Source organism: Pinus tabuliformis, chromosome 7 (assembly GCF_031772625.1).
Source record: "Pinus tabuliformis cultivar Carrire ecotype Pingquan chromosome 7, CPIR1, whole genome shotgun sequence".
In the NCBI taxonomy this organism is placed as follows: Eukaryota; Viridiplantae; Streptophyta; class Pinopsida; order Pinales; family Pinaceae; genus Pinus; species Pinus tabuliformis.
The window spans coordinates 2,080,985,494-2,081,008,469 of NC_142293.1; the positions used below are offsets into that span (position 1 = coordinate 2,080,985,494).

General features: G+C 37.9%; 1 pseudogene; it reads left to right on the forward strand.

Moving 5' to 3' along the window:
• Positions 1 to 22,976, forward strand: part of LOC149256873 (chaperonin 60 subunit beta 2, chloroplastic-like) — a 116,597-nt pseudogene that overhangs the window by 19,841 nt on the left and 73,780 nt on the right.

A 22,976-nucleotide genomic window follows, 5' to 3' on the forward strand; every position in this document is an offset into this window, starting at 1 on the left:
TTCTAGGAAATTATTTTGTGACATGCTGTTATAGACATTTTTGTGCCTTACATCATGGAGCATGAAATGTCCATAATCTAAGGATCCAAAGTCCCTAAACATGTTGTTCCTACCCCTAGAGGAACAAGGCAAACCAACCACAACAATTCACAGAAGTTCTCCACCTAAAACCACTCAAAAACAAGTCAATTCAGGGTCATGTCAACTGCTCCACTGAGCATCTGTGCTGAATGTCAACTGCTCCATTGTCTACCTGCATTGAATGTCAACTCCAACAAAGGCTACCTGCGCTGAGTGAGTTTGGACAAGTGGCAGGCTCATTCCTCAATGTGTCAATGCCCAGGAAGCTTCCAAAATGACACTTGCCTCAGGGAATTCGACTGGTGATGAGTAAGAGGTTCCAAATCTCCAAGTGGAAGCAAGAACCTCCAAGTGGACTCAAGAACTGAGAGAGGGAGAGGACACTAGTCAGATCTCAAGCTGACTCATCCTCTCTCCAAAATAACTATATATAGATCTCTCCTCCATGAGATCTAGAGGCTGGAATTTTGTTATTGCAAAGAATTGTTGTTGGTTTGAGACTGGAATCATTGGGTGCTTAATGCTTTGAAGGGAACTGAAGAAGGAATTCCATTCTGCTGGGAAGGAGATGCTGGATTGGAGCCCTCTGGGTTGTATCTCTTCCTGAACCTTGTTATCAATCAATAAAGCTATCTTGGTTCTTTCCTATATGCTGGTGTATTTTGTATGATTTCATTAGTGTATTTGATTTACTTCTAATCCTGAATCATTTATGAATATGAATATTTGCCTTTGTGTTGTGTTCTTCTCTTGTCGCAAGTAGTTGTTCTCTTGTCACATGTAGCTGTTCTCTTGTGATCTCGTGGGAATCAAGTAGCTGTTCTCTTGAGCAAGTGAGGAGGCAAGTAGCTGTGAACACCCAAAGAGAAGAGGATCTAGATCGAGGGACAAACGGAAGACAACGGTAAGTCTATCGATCTCCCCTCTTTCACATTTCATAAAGGAAGAAACCATAATAGCTGAATCTGTTTGTTGCTATGGCACTGTCACACCTTAGGTGGATAGGATCGTCCTGCATAGGCATTTTTCCCCACAACAAATTGGCGACTCCACTGGGGAGATTGCTTTAGTCATTTTATTTGTGTTTACATCATTGTTTGCTTCATAGACTCAACAGCAACAATCGAACTGCTTCTGCAAAGTAGACTGTTGCTGCCTTGATCCTTCACTGGATTTTATCTATGATCTAAACAATGGAATCACAAATGATTTGATGATCCTTTTTGATAGTCTTTAGTACCCTCTCAAAGCATCCCTTTGATTATACCTTGCTTGTGTTTCTGATTTGGCCTGAAACAGTTGATTTTTGAGCATTTTATGACCCAGAACCCAGGGGAAACGAGAGTTTCTCCTTCAGCGCAGACACTGTGAAGGCAGTTTACATTTCAACGCAGGTCCCATGAAGGCTACCTGTGCTGAATGTCAAACCCACAGTGTTGAACTTGCGCTGAACCAGTTTAGCCTTGTGCAACTGGGGTTCTCTGCTGTCTGTCGCCCTGTTTTGATCTCTGTTTTTTGCAGCCTTTAACTAGCATAGGTACCAGTCTGATAACTCCTTTTCTTTGCTTAGATTCCGCCTCCTTTTGTACAAAAAGACTGTGAGTGTTTTTTATGTGTTTTTACGTCATTTACAGTTTTCCTTTGCATGAGTAAAGTAGTCATCCTGTAGCCTTTGATTCAGATCTGATTGATTGTGATCTTAGAAGAGAGTTCATTGGCTGTTTGCAGATTGATTATAGATTTACTTTTTCTTATTGGTTTGAATTTGCCTCTTTTAAGTGTCTAAACAAGTCTTTATTTCGAAAATCGTTAAGTATTGTAATCTCTTCTATCTTCTCTGATTTCAAAAAATTGAACTTGTTTGTATTGATCATTTAAAAGCAAATTCGAAGTTGTACAAAAAGCTTTCTTTGTAGGCATTAATACTAAGAAAGCGGAAAACAAACACCTGCATTGTGCATTTGCATTTTGATAAGTTTGCATGATTGATTTAGGAAAGAGTGCATTAGAGTGTGCTGATTGCTCTTTGAGAAAAGATAGTGTCTTTCTTTTCCCTTAGTAGCTAGGATTTTCAAAGTTGAAAAGATAATAAAGCTTGCTTATCATCTTAGACTGCATTTAGGAATTGTACCATACATCTCGTGGTGATCCTGAAAGGAAAACTTCTAAAAAGATCAACTTAAAATAAACTAAATGAACCTAACAACGCTTTGCAACATAACGCGCAACATAGAGGTCTAGGCTAGAGACGTGTTCCGGCGTCATTAAGCCTAGTGACTGTCGATCTCGTGGAAGGTGGGTGATTCCTCCTGAGGGACGATAGCGCTAGTACAGATTGTGCTCCCATGTACCGTCGCGTATATATTGGGAGACCCCTATAGGCATATATCCTTTATCCTTAGGAAGCCATGTCGGCCGCCCTACTGATCGCAATGCAGTGAACACAGCATTCACAAAGATCAACCGCCCGTACCTTAAAAAGTATTCTGCGGTTTTGCGAAAAGTTTGGCACACCCTCTGCCTAGATCTCTAAAGCAGTTTCTTTTGGCCTTTTTCAGACTCTATAACAGAAAAAGTCCATCCGAGCATTTGTCACTTCGGGCTTGTTAAAACATCGAAGGAGACTAGAGTCATCTTTAGCTTTTTCTCGACTCTTTAAAAGTGAAAAAGCAAGTTGTGTCTAAAGCGTCGTTAACAATTTATTTTAAACGGAACAATCACCCTTTATTCCCGCGTTGATCTTTAGGTTGAAAGGATGGAGCACACCAACCAAGGTGGAAATCCTAGTCCCTTCTCCTCTTGGGGAGATGTTGGTGCGCCCCACATGGCCACATTGTCGCTTCCAGGACTGGCAATTGGCCTACCAGTCTGGCTCTTTTCAACCAATGTCGTTTAGAACACCACAATTCCTGAATAGTCGAATCAACAGTTAAATCAAACAAGAGTTGCCTCCCAGCCTTCCACTTCATCTTCCTCCCCTCCTTCCTCTTCGCTTGACGGAACTGGTCGAACAAAAAACCGAGTTCCTAAGGAGAAGAAGGAGAAGAAGAAGAAAGAAAAGAAGAAGAAGGAGCCTAAGGCGACTGGGGGCAAACAAGTGTCATCTGACAAAAATCCACACACAGCACTCGTAAGGCCTAAATCGCCATGCGTCATATGAAAGGGAGACCACTTCCATAGAGATTGTCCCTGTATCCCCCGGATACTAAGAGACTGGTCCCCCCGTTTGCACAATTCGGTAGCATCGACCTCTGATAGCCATGTCGACTGCTCACCGTCAACTAGTGGGAGTGAAGCCCCAGGACAGAGCGGGAAAGCTAAATTTCCCTGCAGACTGTGTGAAGGCGATCACGCCATCCACCGTTGTCCCTTCTTAGACGAGGCAAAAAGAGTTCTCGAAGATCGCCTGATTTTACGAGCGAATCTCCCTCCTGGATATCAAAGACTCCTGCCAAGTCCCTCACCAATTGAAAACCCGGCTCCCGCCCAAGTGGTCAGCCGAAGCACCTGTCATTGAAGATGAACCGTCTGAATCCATACCTGACGAAAGTCTAAAGGTTGAAACGACAGTTGACCCGGTTTTGCCTTCAGAGGATCTATCTTCGAATGACACCATCACAGAGGAGAATAAAGACGACACCGTCCAGATTCTCTTCATCAACACTGACTCTGATGATCAAGGGGGCAATGCCACCATTCCTTTATCGCGGGAAGGAAGTTCATCAGAGCGCTATCCGGCCGTATACTCGGTCCCACCACCAAGCAACCTGGTTGTGTCCTTCAACTGGAACCAACTAGGCAGACCCCGCTTGCCAGCTAGCATACCATTCAGAATCATTGTCCAAATATACAGAATGGTAATGGCTGGTACAATTATTGATGAAGGGGCATCTGTGAGTATCCTTTCCTCTATTTCTTGGAAAGCACTTGGTTCGCCTGCGCTTTTGCCTGAAATGAGAAATCTATCAGGCTTTGATAAGGGAACCAGTCGACCTTTAGGGATCCTCCCCAATGTGCCCATAACATTGAAAGGGAAGACCGTTCAAATGAACGTGATCGTCGTTCAAGGACCCTTGGATTATAACCTACTCCTTAGACGAGACTAAATATATTGCATGGGAGCCATCGTCTCATCACTCTTTAGAGTAATGTGTTTTCTGCATGAAGGAAGAATGGTCAAGCTCGTGGACCAACTTTCATTCCCTGGATCACGCATCGCAAATAGTCAGATACCATCCCTAAATGGTCTGTTCATGCAAGAAGTGTCTCAACGCACGGTCCGTCCTCCTGATGAGCGCGAGTGATCCGGGAGGATATGACTAGAACCCAGGGGGCATGCATCCTGGTCTGCTTCGGCAGGGAAACTTTGGGTATAGGGTAGGTTTCCGAGGGAGAATATGACTAGTCTGTACCCCGCCCGTCTAGGAAGAGGGGTTATTCTAGAATAAGATTCTTTTGTCAAAGTTACGTGTTTGGCGCCAAAGTCATTCACCTTTGTCTATCTCGGTAGACACCGCCGAAGAAGTATTTTGTTTGGATCCCAAACGAAACTATCTTTGGGTAGCCTGGAAGAGGTAGGCCTCGCGTGGTAAAACATTTGTTTTGGCGTAAAAGAAAGAGGTAACCTTGAAACTCTGTTTTATGCCTGGGGGCATGCAAACCTTTTGCAGTGCAAGCAAGGGGCAACTATTTATTTTTTAAATTTTTAGGACCTCTAACCCTTTAAAATCGTAGGATTAGTCGTTTACGAACTTGCATAAAGAAAGGATCCGGGGCAAAGCTTACGTGAGATGAAGCTCCATAAAAAATAGCATCTCCAATGAGACACTCTTATCATATGACTGGTATAAACGAGCAGTTTTAGCATAAAGTTCATGCTCGTTAAAAAATAAACGCAAGATCCGAGCAGTTTTAGCACATAGTTCATGCTCGTTAAAAAATAAACATAAGTCCGAGCAGTGTTTTGGCACATTCAAGCTCGTTAAAAAATGAACCTATCCCGGTAAATAACCATTATGTATATGACTTGATCAACCATAAAAGCCTTGGTCGTGTTTGCACCGTCACCTCCACTTTTCATTTGGCCGATCGTTCACCTCCATATCATTGTTTACCCATTTTGAGGAACAGCTGCGAAGAGTGATTTCACCTAGCCATCCTTGTGACACTGCCGTGATTGGAAAATTCCAACCTGTACCTGGAATCAGCTGCTAACCCTGTTCATCACTCGTTCCTCAGAAGACGAGTCTTCTTTAAGCTCTTTTCAACTGACTCGTAAAATATGAAAAGATTGCCGAGTTTTGACCTTCCAGCTCGTTAAAGCGACCAGAAGTGCAATCCCTCCTCTAGATTTTAATCTTTTTGGACCTGCGGGATTATTGCACAAAAAGATTGAGCGCTTGTTTTGTTCGGCTCGTTAAAACTATCGAAAAATCATCCCTTCTGTATTGTTTTATACTTTTTCGGACTTAAGGGATTAGATGACGAAAAAGGAATTTTGGAGTTAACTTTACGTACCTTTTCAGACTCTCTAAAAATGAAAAGGACCGAGTTATCCTTGTTGTTAGACTCGTTAAACCACTAAATAGCGACAAACTTGTCTTTAGACGAGAACGAGTTTCACTATCGCTAGACTCGTTAAAACATAGCGATGGGCTTGCCCGAAGGGCAGGTTATAGAACAAGCATATGTTATCCTCCTCAAGCTTGACAAAAATAAAGAGGTACTGGTCAGCAATGACTGGGGAAAAATTGGGAGAAAATCAAGAAAACTTTGATGGTAGCAGGTCGCTCTTGAACATGACACTTTTCCTCCGTACCACAATCGGTTTGGGTTGTCTCATTCACCTGTCACATCACCATGGTCTCGCCATACCATCCATATTTGGGGTAATGCTACCGATCCATCGCATCAGTGTCGTCATATGTTCAAGAGAAATCGTTCAGAAAGAGTCAACCAGGTCCCATCCACTGCCATACATTATCCTTCATCCATTCATGACCGCCACCCTGAATCATATGTCACAGATCGTTTTCACCTCCATTAAAATCATTAGCTCCGTTCCGTGTCACTGATGCGGGATTCATCAAGGCCCTCCTTTGACGGATCGCTTCTTGTCAACATCAGCTCATTATCCAAGAAGTTGATTTAGGAACAACCCCTTCAGTACTTTGAAGCTTGCATGCCTCAATGGCAAGTTTCTCACTTCCGGCGACAGGTATACATCAATGACCTTCGACCAGAAGATTTTGCGTGGTGTTCGACGCCAAGTCCTTTATTCACACCACGTGAATTGTACTGCAGTACCTTGAGGGTCATTATCATTGTCGGTGATTCCTCTCGTGCTTGTTAACGGTTTACATCATTGACCGGTAATCAAGCGATGTCTTTCCATGTTCGACTTCAGCGCAATTCTCACATGGATCGACTTGTACTTAGAGTGAAGATCGAACGAGTTTGAAGACCCCGGATCTAGTTTCATCCATCCGGGATGCGATATATATTCAGGAAAGATAAAGACATTTGACATGTACATCATTGCAGCAGATGATCATCCTACTCAAAGGATGATAATTTCGCCAAAATTATCAGTCTACCATCAGATGATCGTCTGTTCTATGTACAAAAATGAATTTATAAAGTTGAGCATGGGAATGCCCGCCTCAGCTAGATCATGAAAGCAGTATGAATCATAATGTATTGTATTGTATCTTATTACAGGTCTCCTCCCAGCAAATGGATGAACTTCGAACCCTCCTGGATAAAGCATTTCACCCGATAAACGGCCTCATACTTTAGGGGGCAACTGTTATAGACATTTTTGTGCCTTACAGCATGGAGCATGAAATGTCCATAATCTAAGGATCCAAAGTCCCTAAACATGTTGTTCCTACCCCTAGAGGAACAAGGCAAACCAACCACAGCAATTCACAGAAGTTCTCCACCTAAAACCACTCAAAAACAAGTCAATTCAGGGTCATGTCAACTGTTCCACTGAGCATATGCGCTGAATGTCAACTGCTCCACTGTCTACCTGCGTTGAATGTCAACTCCAACAAAGGCTACCTGCGCCGAGCGAGTTTGGACAAGTGGCAGGCTCATTCCTCAATGTGTCAATGCCCAAGAAGCTTCCAAAATGACACTTGCCTCAGGGAATTCGACTGGTGATGAGTAAGAGGTTCCAAATCTCCAAGTGGAAGCAAAAACCTCCAAGTGGACTCAAGAACTGAGAGAGGGAGAGGACACTAGTCAGATCTCAAGCTAACTCATCCTCTCTCCAAAATAACTATATATAGATCTCTCCTCCATGAGATCTAGAGGCTGGAATTTTGTTATTGCAAAGAATTGTTGTTGGTTTGAGACTGGAATCATTGGGTGCTTAATGCTTTGAAGGGAGCTGAAGAAGGAATTCCATTCTGCTGGGAAGGAGATGCTGGATTGGAGCCCTCTGGGTTGTATCTCTTCCTGAACCTTGTTATCAATCAATAAAGCTATCTTGGTTCTTTCCTATATGCTGGTGTATTTTGTATGATTGCATTAGTGTATTTGATTTACTTCTAATCCTGAATCATTTATGAATATGAATATTTGCCTTTGTGTTGTGTTCTTCTCTTGTCGCAAGTAGCTGTTCTCTTGTCACAGGTAGCTGTTCTCTTGTGATCTCGTGGGAATCAAGTAGCTGTTCTCTTGAGCAAGCGAGGAGGCAAGTAGCTGTGAACACCCAAAGAGAAGAGGATCTAGATCGAGGGACAAACGGAAGACAACGGTAAGTCTATCGATCTCCCCTCTTTCACATTTCATAAAGGAAGAAACCATAATAGCTGTATCTGTTTGTTGCTAAGGCACTGTCACACCTTAGGTGGATAGGATCGTCCTGCATAGGCATTTTTCCCCACAACACATGCAAGCATTAAATGTATTTAATGGATATTCCTTCTCATTGATGCAAGCAGAGTAAGTCTTGAAAGTGTAATATAACTATGGGACAATTTTATTGGACCTTCTTAGTGGAAAACACATCCCACCTAGTCATGTATATGCTCTCTCTCTCTCTTTATCTCTGTGATAACCACAAACACACTCATTTTTTAATCTACTTTCATGTTTTATTGTGGGTCAATGCTACAATTTTTCAAATCTCTTTCACACAAACATCCTCTCAACTCATAGTTTTTCTAGGAAATTATTTTGTGACATGCAAGCATTAAATGTATTTAATGGATATTCCTTCTCATTGATGCAGGCAGAGTAACTCCTGAAAGTGTAATATATAGCTATGGGACAGTTCTATTGGACCTTCTTAGTGGGAAACAAATCCCACCTAGTCATGTATATGCTCTCTCTCTCTCTCTCTTTATCTCTATGACAACCACAAACACACTCGTTATTTATTTACTTTCATGTTTTATTATGGGTCAACGCTACAATTTTTCATCATTGTTTCACACAAACATCCTCTCAACTTTTCCCTTCCCATAGGAAAACGTAAAGTAGAAGATACAATCAAGTAGCATAAACAGGTCTGACTCCCTTTTTCACATTTTCATTGAAGGAAAAGGTACCATCTTCATTAAACAACAAAATCCTTGAGTCATTTCTCTTTTAAATTTGATCGTTTTACCTTGTTACTTGTTTAACTTGATCAATTGTTGTTTTATGTGCGTTGTATTCTCGTCATATAGGATATTTTAGGTTTGCAAATATTCAATCAATTTGGATTTCATCCTACTTCGACCACTCACCTTTGTCCTTTTATGAAGCTAAGATGAAAAATGGAAATTAGGGCAAATAAATATGTATATTTTGTAATATGCTATTAACTTTTAAAGTTAATAAGGTGGCTAGAATTGTATATGAAATTTGAATCCATAAAGTCGTGTTCTTTTTATTTTCCATCTTGCAACCCTATTGTTCCCAATCAACTAGTACTTTCTAGCATATGCTATACATTTACTATCTCTGTCATCACCATTACAAGAAAATCAAATATTACAATTATAAATCGTTTCTCTGATAATTTTCTAAGCTCTCCTTACTGCTACTAGTCTCGTAGCATATTCATTTATAATCATAATGGATATAAAACATTTTACATAGACTATAATTCTTATAGCATTTCAGCTTGCAATATGTCGTCAAACTAGTCATCTACAAAGTGCATGCCCACAAAACAAAAAAGACAGGAAAAGAAGACAGCCACCAAAGCATAAAGGATGGCAATTTTCAACCTCATGGGCAGAAGACATAGAAGAGGAAAAAAACACAAAAACCACCAACATATTTCAAGAAGAAAAATATCCAAGAAATAATCCAGAAATCAGTGAAAAAAGCATTCCACACAACCCACAAAACGACGAAAATCAGATTGAATTTGCAATAGTTCTAAAGTCAACCAATCCATAGCAGTAATGTGAGAAACACACCCGAGTGCAAGAAATTGGAGGCAGAAAGAGAGCACACTATACAGAAAGCTCAGATTCTAAAAAAGAAATCCCGGTTGCCACAAATGAAGCACAAATGTCTATTGTAACAGCCACGCCCAACAATGAAGGTTGGCGGAAAGTGGAAAAAAAGAAAGGTAGGAAAGCATAGATAGATAGTAAATTATTTTAGATCCTGATTCCATCGGGACAAGTTTTGATAAAGCATATGTTGTTTTCAGCATCTACAACATGTAATTTTACTCAATATGAATAAAATTATGATTTTTCCATGGGAAAAAAGCATTTCAGCTTGCAATATGTGATTGCTTTGCTTTATTATGTTTCATTGTTCAGGAGTTTTTCAACATCTATTTGATCTTAATATTTTTTTTTCACTGGATTTAAAAGCAGCAGTGCATTTTGGGAACTGTTTCTAGCTAGTACTGAAAGTATTTTGGTTTCTGAAATACATCCAGATGCGAGAAATCATTTCCAAAAGGCTGGAAATGCCTCAATGGTTTCTGGCAATTTCTTGGCAGCTTTCGATGTTTTTGCATTAATTTTTTAGAAGTTGTAGTTGAAAAATTAGAAAGAAAGAAATAAAGGGTTTTCTAATCCTTCCCTAGCTCACTAAATGAAAAGTAACATCTCTATAACATGAAAGATTAAGTAAAACAAATAAGATATTTTATGGGAGGTGAAGGGAAATAACTTCAATGAAAAGATCTTCTCTTCACCTTTTTCAAAATTGTTTCCTAGCATTACCTTTGTTTCCTGCAGTTTCCTAAAAAATATATCCTGAGTGTTCTTGTTTATGGAAACTCATTTCCTTCCCTTTGTTGGTTTCCATCTCCAATACTTGGGGACAAATAGAAAAACATGTATTTTTTACCTTCATTTTCATATATGTCTAGTACAGGTTGAAGTTTCTCTGGTGATACTTATCGATGCCAATCTCCATGGTTATTTGAAATTATGTCAGAAATTATGATGTGGGAACTGTTGTTGCAGGCCTTAGATTTGATACAAGGGAAGAATGTGTTGGTGTTGATGGACTCGTCCTTAGATGGACAATATGCAAATGAAGATGCAATTGAACTAGCTGGATTGGCATCAAGGTGCTTGATGTCTGAACCTCGACTAAATCCCAGTACTAAATTGATTCTGGAAACTCCTCACAAGACTAAGTAGTATAACATGAGCTTGGTGATGCCAAATACCTAGTAGCAAGAGTAGGTATTATTCTCTTCCACCTTGAGTTAGGTTTTAGATGTTGATGATGTTTTGCTTCACCATTAGTGCAAAAGGAGCCACCAAAAATAAAGGATCATCATGCCTATATTATTTGCAAAGTTATTGGCATATTTGTGTTGCAAGAGTTTTTATTGTTTTATTATTTTGGGTCCGACTTTAAAGTAAATCTAGCTATTGTGTTTTCAACCATTCCATTCAAAAGTATTATTTTCAATTTACTGATATTTGTGACTGCTTTGTAAAGTGCTTTTATTAAATTTATTTTGAGAGTGATTTTGATATAATTTTAGTTGTTGTGATTTTAATTTGGATGTATTTTTATTTTAACTATTTAATAACTCTCACATAATTCTTTAAAGGATGCTAGCTTAATGGAAGAGGTTTGTGGTTCGATTCCACTGTGTCCTAACATGAATTATTCAACTATATTGTAGTTTATTTATTATTGAATACTTTTAATATTGGTTTATATCAATGGTGATATATTTTTCTAGATTCATTATTTTATATTGTTTCTAAAGAGACAAAAGTGATGTTGTATTATCTTTGAATGTAATTTTTTATTGTCTCTAGAGAGACAATAGATAGGATCAAAGGCGTTGTCTCTTTAAAAAGAATATGTCTTTAATCTTAACTATTGTTTCTAGATAGACAAAATGAAATTGTGTTATATATTGTCTTTATAGAGACAATATTTTAAAACAATTTGATTTGAGACAAGCTACTAAAAACAACAATACACAAGTTTTCTTTTGTCTTAAATTAAGACAATTAAACCAAAAAATAATTTTAAATATTGTCTTAAAACCCTCTCCTTTATATTATAGTATATGCTAGTCATTTTCAAATAGCAACCAACTTATTTCATGTAATTCTTTAAAAAACATTGATTTCAAATAAAGTCTTGCGATTAATTTTATGGAAAAACATATTGCTTTTACTAACATATAGAATAAATATAAAAACATAAAATAGTCACTAGTTTTGTGTCGGTTTTAGACACCAGCATCTTTCCTTATTATTTTAAATAGAGAAAGAGTTGTTTTTCAGGTGGACCAGCCCTCTGTAATTGCCATTACAAATGACCTCAACGGGAGAAGACTCCGTTCACTCACTATTAAAAAAAAAAGAAGTTGATGTTTCCCCCAAATTTGTGTACGCATTGTCATAATATTGTCACCAAATTTGTGTATTCTCTGCTTTGAAAATCTGCGCGAATAACAGTAGATAATGAAATCGAAAGGGACCGTTGCAGCAAAAGCTTGACTCTGCTGGCTTAACCTTGCAAAGCGGACGAAAAATGATGAGTGACAATGTTGTCTTTCCCTACCAATATTTTTGGAACTTTAACTCTATTTATACACTAACTCCATTAATACACTGGAACAATACATACCAACTTTTAAATTTAAAAAAAAATACAAAATCTAAAATTTAACATAGAATTCCTTGGATGTGGAGTGCTCCAGCATTCCTTTCATAATAGTTTCCTTACGCGTAGATTGGTCGAGCGAGTAAAGTCAGCAGTCTTGCTCTCATGCACTGTCCATCCTTTAAAAGTACTGAATCGCCGATTGGCCATTATTAATTATATGCATGTATATAGAAGAAAAACAAGACTGCTGACTTGACTCGCTTTACCAATTAATATTGTGGACTTCTGACTTTACTCGCTTCACCGATCTCCCCGTTACGAGAAATGCAAGAAATCCGTGCCCTTAGATCAGATGATGCGCTGCAGCAAAATGCGTGTTGACCCTACATTCAGATAGGTAGTCTTTGACGATAGATGGTGGGAATGGCCTTTACTTCCCAATCCAAATGAAACGTCACCATAAATATTACTCAGTGGACATGCTTTGCTCCTCTATCGTTGAATGCACTTCCTTGACTAGCTTCATTAATTAATAAATTAATAATGAAATTGTTTTGGTGCGATTTTTTGATTTTCTGCTGTTTGAATGGGTGAAAAAATTGAGGTAAAATCTTGATTTGTGTTATTTAAACTAGTTTTTTGATTGTATATATGGATTCAGCTTCCTGGAAAACACTTATGGCACTTAGATAATACAGGATTATTCATCAAACTTTTAATTTCAATAAATTCTTGTTAGATTTTAGAGAAATTTGATTAAAAACCCACAGTAAAAACTTCCAAAAAATCACATTAAAAACAACTCCATTAATAATATCCACTATTTAATATCCACTACTGACTCTCTCCACCAATTAATAATATCGACGGCTGATACTTGCTTCACCAATACACTCCTTTACCAATGCACGGAGAAAGGAGGACTCCCTTACCAGTCCACAACGAAGAATGAACCGATCAGGGGAGTCAAGACAGCAGTCTTGATTTCAGAAAATTTGCATACATTCACAAGTACGGGAAATATCTGAAAAATCCTATGGAAATAGATACATAGATATTAATAGTAGTAGTTCATGGAAGTGCAGGAATTATGTGAAAAGTAAAAAATGTTTAAATTTAAATATAGAAGTTTTAATTTTTTTTGTAAAAATAATGTTTCAATCATATTTTTATGGTGAAAATAGATTCAGTACCATCAAAAAATTTTAAAACACTTAAAACTATAAAATTTGATCAGTATAATTTAATAATAATTTTATTAATATTATTTTTTTACTGAAACTTGAAGACTTACTTTCCATAAGTGTATAACAGCCAAGCATGTCATTTATGAGTCATGACCATCTATCTTTTATCTTTTCTTTTTTATTGGTTGAGTTTCTGTTAATGACAATGTATCATTTATCTTCTTCTTTTTTCAATTGATTGTGCTTCTGTTAATAAAATACTTCGTGTACATTTTTGAGATTAGACTTTACGAGTTTGACCATAACATAACTATTTCAGTTTTAATCACCTTAACTATTTAGTCGTTAGACTGTTTTAAGATATCATTTTTAAAAAAAAATTGTAATAATTTCCTGCAAATGTACTAAATAGCCGGCGTTTCTCATTAGGTGCACATTGGTAAAGCGAGTCAAGTCAGCGGTTTCATTAGGTGCACATTGGTAAAGCGAGTCAAGTCAGCGGTTTTGTTTTTGTATGGTGACCAGACCTTAAAATACTGAAATAACGGATTGGCTATTACTGCAGTTATTAATATGTAGGTATCTATTTTCATAGACTTTACTGAAAACACTAAAACGTTAAGGATGGGCATAAAGAGATATATTTAATAGGAGTTGTTTATAGAAGGGTAAGAATTGTTTGGATGGATAAAAGTGATCGGAATTTGGGTAAAAAGATTCAAAAAATCTTGTAGAGGTAGTGTTTAAATCATGTTTTCGATTGTAGAAATAGATTGAGCACCATCAAAAATTTACCTAAAATTATGAAATTTAATAGCTTTTATATAGATTTCCAAAAATCCATGCCAGATTTTTTCAAAATATAACTAGAATTTCCATAACTTTCAAAGCAAAAAAGCAATGTCTTTAGACTACGGCCATTCAATAAGTGTTTGTGATTAGAGCATCTTGCGGCTGTAAACGTCATTGTTGGTTTTGATATTTGGCAAAATCATATCCTTGTTTATAATCAAAAGACTCTCCAAACTCGATTTGCAATTGAGTGTTTGTGATTAGAGCATCTTGCGGCTGTAAACGTCATTGTTGGTTTTGATATTTGGCAAAATCATATCCTTGTTTATAATCAAAAGACTCTCCAAACTCGATTTGCAATTGCTGCAGCATATGCAGTTCCTGCTTATCTTGGGTTAGGAAAACAATATCCTCATCATCTAATCCCATCAGGGTAATCTGTGTATCTTATTCTAGATCTTCTGGCTGGGATGTTTTTGCATAATTTTCTCGAAAATGAGGTCTAATATTCTGATCAGGTCCATTTTTTCCAGTGTTTTGGTTTTGGATTTTAAAATTTGGGTTTCTAACTGGAGGTGCATGTTGGTTATCCCATTGAGGTTTCCTCTCCACATTGTCTATTCTATCTATTAGTTTTTCCATACTTTTGGCTAAACCATCTATTTTGAGATCAGATGGTGAAGCTTCATCTTTTGTAGTTCCTCTCCTTTCATTCCTAACTCTGGCTCTTTTAGCTAACAAATTGGCTTCTACACTAACTGCTACACTTTGCATTTCCTCTAAGGTTGGGGGGTTTCTTTCCCTGAGTTGGTATGCCATGTCCATGTCAAAACCATCAGGAAAATTTATTAATGCTAAATCAGGTGGGGGTCTAAGGTTAACTGGGATTGCATTATATATATTATTGAATCTAGTGCAGTAACCTTGTACAGTTTCATTGGGTCCCCTTCTAATATTTTCATACTTTGAAAGGATTTGTAAGGGGTTCTTTTTCTTTTCCCATCTATTCAAAAATTGTTGGTAAAACATATCTAAATTATCAATACTATTAGCAGGTAACGCTCTAAACCATTTCCTAACATCACCAGCTAAAGTCTGAGCAAATAGTCTCATTTGAACATCCCCAATATCAATTTCATGTAGTTCAAAGTAATCTGTCATCTTATTGACATGGCGTTCTGCAGTGTAGGGTCGTATGCCATCAAATTGAACAATTTTACTTTGGTAGTCTGCTGGCATAGCACCAAGTGGGGCATGTAAAACAAGAGGAGCATATCTATTAGCCATAGCTATAAGTTGGGAGTGGTTGAGATGTGGGGTTGAGGTACTTGGAGATGATGCAGTAGTGGATGATGAACCAAGACTGGTAGGTGATGAATGAACAACACTAGGTTGGTGAGGGAGTGAAGGTATAAATGGTGGTGGAGAATGGACTTCAGAAGTTGAAGGGAACAACGGTGAACTAAGAGTAGTAGACAATTGTTCAGAAAGCTCAGGGATCTTGGAAGTCCTAAGGGATGATTGTGGAGAATTCAGAATGTATTCATCAATTGATTTGTTGGCCTTTTGGACTTCAAGGTCTGCAATGAAATCAGGGTCTAGAACAATATCATATATTTCACTTTCAGACTTTGCTTTAAATAATGACAAATCAAATTGCTCATCAAAGGGAAGATCTTCTAAAAACAACTACTCATCAAGACATGAATTAGCTTTAATTAAAGGTGTGTGACTCGCTGAACTTTCTTCTTTTTGGGATTTTCTTGAAATCAGGTTGGGATTATCAACTACTGGGGTAGGGTTTGGATCTGGGTTAGCCCAAGTATAATGAATTCTCCTTGGAGCCAGAATTTCAAAATTTTTCTAATTGTTTTCTTTTTGTGAGATTTTTAAAATAACTTCTAATAAATTACTTTAAGAGGCTCATAATACAGATTTAAAAATTTCTTAAAGCTTTATTAGGATTGAGGGTTTGAGATCCTCAGTATGGTCGCTACTATGTTGTCACTCAGAGTTTTTCCCTATAAGTTATCAGAAGAAGGAAAAGACTGAGGTAACCACAAACCAAACTTTTAAGTATAGGCTCTAGCCAACCTATGACTAAGAGAGGGCTCTCTCTATATGATTTAGCTAGGGAAAATTTTAAGGATGGAAATTTAACTTAAAGTTTAGAAACCTTGGCAAATATCGTAGTCCATCATATGCAATCTATCAAATGTTCGAAAATATTTTTGTAAAAAGATTCAAATTTCTAATAATTTTGTACAGCCTCTATATAAAATTTTGGCGATCATTAAGGTGAAATAATTTTATACTATAAAATTTGGGCGAATTATATTTAGAAAAAATGGAAATTAGAGAATCCTTTTTCTAGAAAAGGCATGGAAAATTAGCCCACCTACGAATATTAGCCCCTAAAATTTTCCCTGGATTTAGCTTTGTTTGCTGGGATTTTAGGCTAGTTCTTAAAGTTCAAGGGGTTTTGATTTGTATTGAAGGTTGAATGGTGGAATCCTTAAAACAGATGGATAGAATGATGTCTCTGGACTATTGGGTTATGGAGTTAAAGAAGGGCAACAGAACTGGAAGTTAACTCATTAAAGGGAGTGTTCGAAGGGCAAGTTAACAGAGTGAAGTGTAGGTCTTGGAGCTGAATGGGTGAGGTAATCTTAACCATGGCGAGATAGCACTTAAGAATTCTTAGACCGGGATTAAAATGAAGAACAAAGAATAATCATGAGAAAATGGCAATTAAGAATCCTTTGCTATAGATCAGAGGGAGACTACTTAAACTAAGGAGCAATCAAGAATTCCTTAACTTAGATAATTAGCAGAAAACATTACAATGCATAATAGTGAAAACGGAGTGCAATGAAGCAAATTTTGAGATATCAATCCATATTATAGCATTCAAATTTCAGATACATTAAATATTGTGGGAACACTATTAAAGAAATATAACAACACAAGATACAAATACTTGTATGTACTTCGCTTCACACATGAATCCTGTGAAATGTCTTGGCTTTATTCATTAATCCAACTTGTTGGCCCAAACAGTGATACAATAGCTTACATTTTTCGATCAAGAAAGTCTATAGAAATGTCTAAGAATCCACCATACATACTTTGAATTGTGAAGTATTTATACAAAAATTTATTAGAAAATATCTCAAACTAACTTGAGATTTAATCTAGGAAATACAAATATTTTCTTGCAAGAAGATAGAAACAGCTATTGAACTATTTCATGTTGTCCCTTTTTATGTGGTACTGCTTGCTTTTATGGTTGAATTTTTAGCCCTTTGTATTGGCTTTTAGTTGTGGTCTTTGACGTTGGAATCTTATTCAACTTTTACCTTCCACCTGATACTTCTTTAACCTTGATACTCTTTAACCATGCTGTCATGTTTTCATCTATTTACCTTGTTGTTCTATTTTTACCGTGCAGTAACTTTTTGCTGTAAATTTATCACAGTAAATCAATCATTGTCTCCCACCATTCTGCATTAGGTAATTTCACATTCATCATCCGCCTATATATCTCATTAGCTTCGGTGTACTTGGAAAAATTAGGCTTAGTGATGAACAAGTGTTTAATCTCATGCTGGAGAAAAAACAAGTTCTCAAAGGTGATATATAAAACTTTTCCTGTTGGCAATGCTTTTATAGATGAAGTGCTAGTTTGTTTCTTAGCCAACTGCCTTAATTTATTATCACAGTCTAGTTGTATCATAAGTTTTTCATTGATGACCAATGGACTAGTCAATCCTTTCTCCCTCAGAGTTTGGAATTTGGCCATGAATCTATCAATGGCCACTTGCATGTTATGGCACTTTTCTTATAAGTTTAACATTAGGTTTCTCTTGGAAAGGACCTTCCTTATTTCCAAGATGGTTTTAGTTTTTTCTTCTATATTGAGCTCCTGAAGCTCATATCTGTTTTTGCTATTAAGGAAATGGATGAGTCTATTGGAATCCTCTAGCTTTTCACTCAATTCCACTTTGACTTTTTGAATAGCTACTCTAGCTACCTTTATCAATTTTGTTTGCTCAAACATAACCTGAATAGATGGCCAAATATCCTTGACGGAGTCAATGATATTAGCCCATAACAATTCCTTGGCTTGCCCAAGGGGTTTCTCCAATGTTAGGTCCTTTTCCAAGGCTTTGACCTTTTCACTCATCCCGTTGGCTTTCTGTGCCTCTTCTTTTTGCATAATTTGTGTAAGTTTATTGTCAGTTTCTAAACTTGCTACCTTTTCCTTCAGTCTTTTCATTTCTGTTGAATTGACATCTCTTCCAGGGCTTTAACTAATTCTGCTTCTTTTTCTCCTGATGTACCTACTACTGTTGTAGTCTCCGTTGTAACTCGCAATGTTGTGGCAGGTGGAGTTGTTGGTGCAAGTGAAGCTTCCAGTGTAGAAGGGACCGTTGTAGATACTATAGGGATCACATTCGTAGAAGTTGATGCAATGTCAGTCTGCTTTAATTGGATTAAATTATCCAATTCTTTCTCGGTTCCTTTTAGTTGATAATTGAGTTTTAGGACCAAGCCCATCAACTCTTCATGTTTGGTTTGGTTCTTTATGACTTCAAGTGTTTGAGGATGTTGCAGTTTATGTATCTTCAATTACTTCTTTAGTGCAACAATATCATCATTCTTCTTCTTTATCAGCTACTCAATAGCTTTTATATCCTTGGGATCATGTTCCAGCTCAATAATCAAGTCTTCCAAAGGCTTAATCCTCGTACCCTTTGCCGGTGAGGAGGCCTTCTCTAACTAAAACTGTGTCGCAATGTTGTTCAAAGAGTTTTGTAGCTAATGGGCAACTATGGCTTTACCTATTAGGGTGGAGTATATCATCTCTCCAGCCTGTTTATGCAATTATATCTAGTTTATGGGATGAACATCCCTTGTCAACACTTCAAAGTCAAATGGATGAGTCTATTGGCATCCTCTGGCTTTTCACCCAATTCCACTTTGGCTTTCTGAATAGCTACTCTAGCTACCTTTATCAATTTTGTTTGCTCAAACATAACCTGAATACATGGCCAAATATCCTTGATGCAGTCAATGATATTAGCCCATAACAATTCCTTGGCTTGCCCAAGGGTTTTCTCCAATGTTAGGTCCTTTTCCAAGGCTTTCACCTTTTCACTCATCCCGTTGGCTTTCTGTGCCTCTTCTTTTTGCATAATTTGTGTAAGTTTATCGTCAGTTTCTAAACTTGCTACCTTTTCCTTCAGTCTTTTCATTTTTGTAGCCTGAATTGACATCTCTTCCAGGGCTTTAACTAATTCTGCTACTTTTTCTCCTGATGTACCTGCTGTTGTTGTAGTCTCCATTGTAACTAGAAATGTTGTGGCAGGTGGAGTTGTTGGTGCAAGTGAAGCTGTCAGTGTAGAAGGGACCGTTGTAGATACTATAGGGATCACATTCGTAGAAGTTGATGCAATGTCAGTCTGCTTTAATTGGATTAAATTATCCAATTCTTTCTCGGTTTCTTTTAGTTGATCATTGAGTTTTAGGATCAAGTCCATCAACTCTTCATGTTTGGTTTGGTTCTTTATGACTTCAAGTGTTTGAGGATGTTGCAGTTTATGTATCTTCAATTACTTCTTTAGTGCAACAATATCATCATTCTTCTTCTTTATCAGTTTCTCAGTAGCTTTTATATCCTTGGGATCATGTTCCAGCTCAATAACCAAGTCTTCCAAAGGCTTAATCCTCATATCCTTTGCCTGTGAGGAGGCCTTCTCTAACTAAAACTGTGTCGCAATATTGTTCAAAGAGTTTTGTAGCTAATGGGCAACTATGGCTTTACCTATTAGGGTGGAGTATATCATCTCTTCAGCCTGTTTATGCAGTTATATCTAGTCTATGGGATGAACATCCCTTGTCAACACTTTAAAGTCAACCCTCTTGAAATCTGATCATGTTTTGGGTTGTTGTGCTATAGGTTTGATAAAGGACATCTACAGCTTTCCCTCCTTGATATCAAAGGCTGACAGTAGCCTTGTTTGATTTGTGGGAGTGAGCTTTAGGTATTGAGCATATGTTTGGGCTTTGAGCCTCTCGTTTCTCATTTTTATTTCCTTATACCTGTCCTTTATGTTGTGGGCTTTGTCAACATGCCTACTGAAGGAAGACACTTCCACACTAAGCTGTCTTTCCAACATCTGAGTTTGTGATGTGGAAAACTCTTGTATGTCTTTAGATGGAGTTGTGGGCCTACTTTTGTCTACCTCTGTGTTGGTAACCTATGCTGATCCTTCTGTGTATTCTTGTTCAGAGGCTGGATTGAACCTTTGCCTCTTGCTACGACTTGTTTTCTGTTGCAAATTAGAGGTGTACATTCCTTAAGTGGAAGTTCCCTCTCTATTTCTTTTTGGATTTTTCTCCTCATTCTAAGGAGTTTTCATGACTGGAGGGGTGCTCATGGCTCTTTCTTTCTCTTCTGGTACCTGCAGGAAAGTGCTCTCATCAAGCTGTTTTTCCAAATCAATCAGAGCATTTTCTACATCTACCCTCATGCTGTCTTTGTCTACTAAAGTATTTTCCACCCATTCTGTTTGATTTGCATATTCCTCTATCTCTGGTATGGGCTGGTGAATAAAAGATCTTAGCTTGACCTTTTTCCTTTTCTTGGTAATGAAGTCTAAAGGGTCATATCTCCATACAAAACTCCTTTAAAATTTCATTCTTTGCAGGATTAGGTCTCCCTCTTTCCTTGCCTCTCTAGAATTTCGTATGAAGGGACCTAATTGGTCTTTGATTTTGAAATAGGCCTTCTTCTTGGGATTGACAAAGTTGACTTCATCTGTGTTGATGATCTATCTGTAATATTCTAAGGCAAACAACCTCATAGGGAGGTATCTTGGCAACTTATATGGCGCAGGGAGGAAACCATATATTTTGATTTTTGTGTTGTTTTGGTAAAGGTACCAATTACCCACTTTGGTTTGCTTAGAAAGCTGGAGGACTCTTTTTATCTCTGGACTTATTTTAGGTGGGGGATTTCCAGTGAGCATAGTCATGATTGGATATACAAAAGAATATATGAAGTCTGAGTATGTATATGGTGATCCAAACTCATGGAAAAGTGGGGTAAAAAAAAATGACAGATCTGGGCTGGCCCCTGGTGTCAAGCTTCTAGAGAGTGAAAGGAAAATTATCCAACTAATAATACAAAAATATATGGTACAATATAGAAGAGTATTTGAATACCCTCTCATTTCCCATTCTTGTGAACTGCTCATGCATTCTATCAACTATGAAACTGGCAAAGTCATATACGGTTGCAGGAGGACGCCCTGGGGTATAAATGGACATGAAAGCAAGAATAAGTTCATGGTTACAATGTTCTGGCCCCATTTAGAGAAAATAGTTTCTATATATGGAGGGGGGTCCTTAGGGATGTGTTTATCCTCCCTAATGAAGGTTTAGAACAACTAGGCCAATCTTGATGGGCTTAACTTGGGATACTGGTCCAACAAGTCTCCAATTGAGAGTGGGGTTAGGTTTGGCCCTGGTTGGAACTGTAGCATTTCATTAATGGACTCAGTTGTGATAGTGAATAGGACCTTCTGGTCATGAGACATTATGGCTCTATGGTTGGGGATGTAGCATGCATAGCACATATGAAAAACTTCTGGAAAGATATGAACTTGGGGGAACTAGTGTCTGGGTAAATTGGACTCCCAGAGGCCAATATCATTTGTATGGTTCAAGTATTTGTCTTTGCTTAAGCAATGAATTTTAAGCAGGAGTTCTATTGCAGTTGTGTCTTTGATTTGGAAATCCCTGTCAGCCAGGGGAAGGTGGTCCAGGTCTAGGTGTGGAGTAGTAATGGGTCTAACGTCCATGGCGACAGGGGTAGCCATAATTCAGTTCTTGTGGATTTGAATTATGCTCTGGGGAGCTTTTATCAAAGGTTTTAAAACTTTTCAGAGGGTTTAGGCAAGCAATTCTTAAATTGGTAGTATTTTTACTCAATTTCTTAATATAAAATACCGCACAGGCTAAAGGTCTCAAACTTTGCAGGGGTAAGAGGTAATTTGTGGTGAAATACCTAGAATTGGGAAAATTGGCTTTGAAAATGGTGTTTCACAGCAGCTACAGTGGTTGGTGTGGTCCTGGTAAGGTCTAAAAAGGTTGGTTGGACTATTTGCAGTGTCTTCTGGAGCGGAATTGGAAGTCTGTGGGTAATTTCGACTTTTACAGTGGTAACAATGGTTGACACAACTTACAAATAGAATGCACAGAAAAAAGGGCGAAAGAGGGCTTCGCGATCTTTTATAGAAAAAGTGATTAATTTTGGCGGGTTTCACTTTTAGATGAACAATTGACGGTTTTTCGATTGAGTGGGGGAAATGGTTTTGGAGGGTCGTTGGAGGGGTCACCCAATGCCATACATCGTCTGACACATAACATCGGGGGCTGGGAGAAAAACCACTTTATTGGGTGGTTATTGTTTAACCATCGGACGCGACCGATATGGTTGTGTGTCGTTGGATGTGGGGAAGGGATGATCAATGGTAGTCGGGAGACGAAGTTGCGCGGGGGGAAATGACGGGAGTTGATGAGGGGCCCAGGGATTTAATTATGGCGGTTCGAGATTAGTTTAGGGACTAATCCTGGGTTATGTGATTGGGTGGGCTTAATGAGGGATTAGGGAATCGGGTGAGGCCAATGCGAGATTAACTTAAGTTTTACTAGGGTTAGGTAAATTAAGTGAAGTTATATTGGGATAAGGGGTAGTTTATATTAGTTTTTATTTAAACTAAGGGGTTGGGGTATTTTATATAGAGTTTTAATTATTTACGGGAAAAGGGTTACAATGGGTTTATATAATAGAGTTAG